General features: G+C 46.7%; 1 pseudogene; it reads left to right on the top strand.

The window, feature by feature from the left end:
• LOC112069363 (meiosis inhibitor protein 1-like) overlaps window positions 1–5993 on the top strand; it is a 42348-nt pseudogene extending 36355 nt beyond the window's left edge.
• Window positions 5994–6259: the final 266 nt, after the last annotated feature.

The raw sequence follows: 6259 nt of genomic DNA, 5'->3' as shown, positions 1-6259 counted from the left end.
GTTTAGCGACTCTTGTGGCTGGGTTAGAAGCTGTAGCAAGTAAGAACAGAGAGAACAGTCTATGGCTTGGTTGCTGGAGTCTTCTGCTGACTCCGCTAGTATAGAGGTCCTGGATGCAGGGAGCTCGGCCCACAGTGATGTACTGGCCGTACTCACCACCCTCGTAGCGCCTTGCCGTCGGGCGCCTTGCAGTTGCCGTACCAAGCAGTGATGCAGCCAGTCAAGATGTTTTTCAAAGGTGAAGCTGTTGAACCTTTGGGAGGTTTCGGGCCCATGCCAAATCTTTTCATCCTCCTGATGGGAAGAGGCAATGTTGTGCCCTTCAAACTGTGTGGGTGTGTGTTTACCATGTTTAATCATTAGTATGTGGACACTGAGGAAGTTCAAAGTCTTTGACGTACACGACAGCCCCATTGATATGGATGGGGCCGTGCTCGCCCCTGCATATCCTTTAGTCCACATCAGCTCCTTTGTGTCGCTGACTTTGAGTGAAAGGTTGTTGCCCTGGCACCACACTGCCAGGTCTTTACCTCCTCCCTATAGGCTTTCTCATAGTGTCGGTGATCAGTCCTATCAGCGTGGGCGGATGTGTTGTTGCCTACCCTCACCGCCTGGGGCGGCCTGTCAGGAGTCGTGGATCCAGTTACAGAGGGAGTAGTTCATCCCGGGTCCTGGCTTGTGATTATTGTTCATTTGGACTGCTGTGATTGCTGAGCTGTAGTCATTGAACATCATTCTTATATAGGCATTAATTTTGTCCTGGTGGTGGGGGGCAGTGTAGGGTGCAATAGAGATTGCATCATCTGTGGGTCTCAGGGTGTCTGGGAATGATGTGGTTGATGTGATACATGAACCACATTTCAAAGCATTTCATGGCTATATATCTTAGTGCTACGGGCGATAGTTATTTAGGCAGTTACCTTGGCGTTCTTGGGACCGGGACTATGGTGTGGCTTGAAACAATTTGGTATTACAGACCGGGTCAGGATAGGTTGAAAATGTCAGTGAAGACACTTGCTAGATGGTCAGCACATGCTCTGAGTACACATCCTGGTATTCCGTCTGGCCCCGTGGCCTTGCGATGTTAACCTGTTTATAGGTCTTACATCGGCTACGGAGAACAAGATCACACAGTCGTCCGGAACAGCTGCACTGTCAGCATGGTTCAGTGTTGCTTGCCTCAAAGCGAGCATAGAACGCATTGACTTGTCTGGTAGCTCGCGTTGCCTGGCAGCTCGCGGCTGGGTTTCCATTTGTAATCCGTGAAAGTTTGCACGCCTGCCACATCCGATGAGCGTCAGAGACGGTGTAGGATTCAATCTTATCCTTTATTGACGGGTTGCGCCTGTTGATGACCGTTGGCGGTCGTAGCGTGGATTCTTATAAACGTCCAGATTAGTGACCCGCTCCCTTGAAAAGCAGTAGCTCTTGTCCTTTAGCACAGTGTGGGTGTTGCCTGTAATCCATGGCTTCTGGTTGGGGATGGACGTGATGTAGGTCACTTTTGTGACAACGTCGTCGATGCACTTATTAATGAAGCCAGTGGTGACTGAAATGGTAAACACCTGAATGTTATCGGATGAATTCCCGGACCTTATTCCAGTCTGTGCTTGTGAAACAGCCCTGTAGATTGAGCATACACATCATCGATCACTTCCGTATTGAGTCCGTAACTGGTACTTCCTGTTTGAGTTTTTGCTTAGGGAGGAAGAGTTATGGTCTGATTGCCAATGGGAGGGTGAGGAAGGTGTGTGGAGTAAAGGTGATCTAGAGGTTGCCACAGTGGTGGCTGGTGATTTTGTCATTGGTTATGGCCAGTGTTGGTTGTCTTTCATGTCTCAAATCAGATCAAATCAAACTTTATTGTCACATCCGCCGAATACAACAAGTTGTAGACCTTACCATGAAATGCTTACTTACAATCCCTTAACCAACATGCAGACAAGAAGAGTTAAAGAAATATTACCAAAAAAGTTAAAAAAATAAAATGAAACAGTAACACAATAAAATACCAATAACAGGCTATATACAGGGGGTATCCGGACCAGCAGTGTGGGGTAAGGTTAGTTGAAGATTTGTACTATTGTTGTGCTATGGGGTGAAGGACTATGCATAAGATAATAACACACGGAGTAGCAGCAGTGTACCAAAACAAATGCGGGGATGTCAATGTAATAGTCCGGTGGCCATTTGATCATTGTTCAGCATTCTTATGGTCTTGGGTTAGAAGCTATTAAGGAGCCTTTTGATCCTAGACTAGGCGCTCCGTTACCGCTCCATGCGGTTAGCAGGAGCAAGTCTATGACTGGGTGTTTTATGTGCTTCCTCTGACACGCTATTATATAGGTCCTAGATGGCAGAGAAGCATGCCCCCGTGATGTACTGGCTGTATGCACTACCCTCTGTAGCGCATTATGTCAGATGCAGAGCAGATTACCATTACCAGTGCGGTGGATGCAACCCGGTCAGATGCTCTCGATGTGCAGCTGTAGAAATTTTGGAGACACCAAGGATACTTGGAAAACTCGCGACCCGCTCCACTACACCCCCGTCCCTCGATGTGTAATGGGCCTGTTCGGCCCGCTGTAGTCCGATCAGCTCCTTGTCTTGCTCACATTGAGGAGAGGTGTTGTCCTGCACCACACGACCAGTTCTGACCTCCTCCCTATAGGCTGTCTCGTGTATGTCTGTAGATCAGTCAGCAAACTTAATGATGGTTTGGAGCGTGTTTGCCACGCAGTTGTGGATGAACAGGTAGTACAAGAGCCGTACCAAGTACACACCCTTGAGGGCCCCCTCATTGTGAGGATCAGAGTGGCAGACGTGTTGTGCCTACCCTTACCACCTGGGGCGGCCCATCAGAAAAGTCCAGGATCCAGTTGCAGAGGAGTGTTTAGTCCAGGTCCTTAGCTTAGTGATGAGATTCATGGCACTATGATGTTGAACGCTGAGCTGTAGTCAATGTAACAGGCACTCACTATAGGTGTTTCCTTTTGTCCAGGGGGACAGGCAGTGTGAGTGTGATGAAGATGCGTCATCTGTGAACTTTGGGCGTATGCGAATTGGAGTGGGTCTAGGGTATCCAGGAGGGTGCTGTTGATGTGAGCCATGATCAGCCTTTCAAAAGCACTTCATGGCTACTGACGTGATGCTTACCAGGCGTAATCATTTAGGAGTTACCTTCACTTCCTTGGCGACAGGACTATGGTGGTCTGCTTCAAACATGAAGTTATTACAGACTCGTTCAGGAGAGGTTGAAAATGTCAGTGAAGAACACTTGCGCAGACCCAGCCACACTCACACTACTCACACTGGTAAGACTGTACCCAGCCACACTCACACTACTCACACTGGTAAGACTGTACCCAGCCACACTCTGCTAGGTGAACTGAACGAGTGTGCTCGCATACTCCATTAAAAGACCTTTGCTTGAAAAATTAGAAGATAGCGGCAATAGTACTGTTTTTCTTGAGACGCCATAGCCAGTATATACTTCCTCAAAATAGTTAGAATTCATCTAAGATAACTCAATTCATTTAGATGTTTTTGCCAAGGAGATCTTAGTCACATAATTTTACATCTAAGATGTTTGGTGCAGTATTTTTCAAGGGAAAAAATCTGCTTAAACGAATTGTCTGTCGTTGAATGACAACAAACACTTAATTGAAGAATCCCTACTGTTGACCAATCACCGAAGAATGGGCGTAGACTTTTTCTACCGAATTTCCGCTTGTCACAAGAAAAATGTTTGTGTGGACAAATAGCCGAAAACCCTTGCTGAAGACAAACGTCCCAAAACGGCGTCATAATAAATACACATATATGAACTACTCCGAACTGTTTCGGATGGGAAGCATGCAAATGCTTCAAGACTGCACCCGGACACACTCACTACTGTTGGTCTTTGAAGCAGTGCAGGACCATTTTGAAGTGTATTCAAATGTGTCTTTGCCTTCTGTTTGTAAGCACCCCGATGAAGCCTTGAATACCAACACATGTCTCTCCCATGCAGCTGTTGCGCTATGGCAGTAGGGTGGTGGTGTGGGAGCCAGACCTGTGTCAGATGTTGGAGGCGGTGGAGAAGAGGCCTGAGCTGGGAGAGAACAAAACACAGGCCCTGAGACAGCTGCTCACACAGGTACAGTACACAACACACTGACTGGAACACATACAGCAGCAGAGTAAAACGCAAACAGAGAGCACACAGGCTAAGCCCTATGAGACTATGTTTAACGTCACTGAGACACAGTCTTTAAATTGTCCCATGTTCAAGCAGCCCCCTGTCACCACCTCTACGCCATTGTGTCACACATGACAGTGGCAGGACACAGGCCCTCATAGGGTTCATCTGGCTCAGTAATGGAATGTTACTGCACTGAAAGTCATCACTGTCCCCATTTGTCATGTGATACACCATCATGCTGGCCCTGCTGCCTCCCTTAGTGACAGAGCTTTGACGTGTGTGTGTGTGACTGACTCTTATTCAGGGGTTAGCAGAGCTGAATGTACTCCAGCAGTGTGCGCTTCAGTAGCTTGTCAGATCAGAGCGGGTCTTATGGGAGACTGGCCTGTCACGATATCCGCTGCATGCTGCCTCTTATAATAATAATAATAATATATTTATTTTATATAGCGCTTTTCATTACAAATAGAATCTCAAATATGCTGTAAATACAAACAAAACAAATGTATAAATCTGTCAGGTCTTGGTGATGGTCTTCCACAGATTCAGATGATAAGGTGTGTTCAGCCAGGCAGTTAAGAAAAGCTGGGCAGTAGCGTAAGCGGATGGACCTTCGATGGCACTGAGAGGGAGCGGCGTCAGTCAGTTACTTAGACAGGCCCGGAGCGCTTCATCAGGCACCTCGTTTGTTGTCTCCTCCTCTGTAGGTAGGCTGGATAGTCCACTACTGAAGTGCAGCACCCACCTGGGTGCTTCAACAGCTAGAAGTGCCAGAAAGACCAGCACACCTCAGCAGTAGTCAGGAAACAGTCCCCTACGAGGCGGACCTCCCAACCCCTCACACCGCAGTCCACATCATTCATGCAAAGAGGGCAGGTGGAAAAAAGCCGGTGCTGTATTATAGCTGTTTCTCTCATCTCTCTTGTAGTCTCTCTCTATCTCTAGTCTCTTGCTGTCTCTCCTTCACCCATTGACTCTTTCTCACCTCTCCCCCTCTCTTCCCTCTCTTCCTCAGCTCCAGTGCAGTATATTCCACCCCCCTCCTACAGAGGAGAGCAGACTGAGGGCCAATACTCTGATGGAGTCACTTAACTCCCTGCCTCCCACAGCCAACGACAACCTGCCCACCAGCATTCTGTATCCTACACTCATGTACCCCGGCGACCCCACACACACACACACACACAGTTATAGCATAAAAGATAGTTAGTGCAAGAGATGCTCCTCGTTTTTTTTTTTAAGTCGACAGAGCAGTACTTATCAGTGTTTATTGATTTTTACAGACCATTGATTAAATCTGTCATACGTGATGCATTTCACTTAATCTCTTGTGCTGTCCCTGCTGTTGCCACGTACTGAGTCTCCACTCATGTTTCAGTACATCTCTGCCAGAGGTGTGGACCAACTTGTTTTAGTCATCAGACACAGACACATGCCATTACAGTGCTCTTTCTAGGAGCTCTCTTTCTCTCGCCTTCCTATCTGTCCTTAACCCCCTTTCTCAGGCGTGTTGGAGAGATGTATCTCTGCCTGTCCGACTTCACTGTGAAGACAGACGGACACATTGGCTCTCAGTTATAGACCTGTTTGTTGTGAGAGGCTACATTATTGATTTATTGATCTATTTATTTATGGCTGTTTTTGCAACCAAACAGCCTTATTCTGAAGAGGTGTCTGGTACGACTCCTGTCATATTATTACTGATTTACTGTGTCAATAAATAACTAGGGGGAGCATTCCATTAATTTGCCTTTAGGTTTGAGGTCTTTCAATAATATAAGTTTATTATAAAGAATTGTTTGGAAAAGAACAGTTGTCATATGTCATTTCAGTAGAAATATAGGCCAATCTGAGGCCACCGATTTGGATGGTCATGGCTAGATGGGATACAGATGTCAAATTGACATCAAAGTTTTTTGTTTTTTTGCATTTAGCAACCATTCTCTTTTCCTAGGATGAACCTAAATTCTCTAGCTTGTACGTTAATTATCCTAACCTGCTGCGTAAGTTCTCCTGACCTGCTACTAAAATACATTCTGGTCAATTCTGACATAAGCTGTATCCCAGGGGTACTGC

Source organism: Salvelinus sp. IW2-2015, unplaced genomic scaffold (genome assembly GCF_002910315.2).
Source record: "Salvelinus sp. IW2-2015 unplaced genomic scaffold, ASM291031v2 Un_scaffold992, whole genome shotgun sequence".
NCBI classification, from domain to species: Eukaryota; Metazoa; Chordata; class Actinopteri; order Salmoniformes; family Salmonidae; genus Salvelinus; species Salvelinus sp. IW2-2015.
Note: the sequence above shows the minus strand (reverse complement) of the source record. Positions and strands in the feature narration are given on the sequence as shown.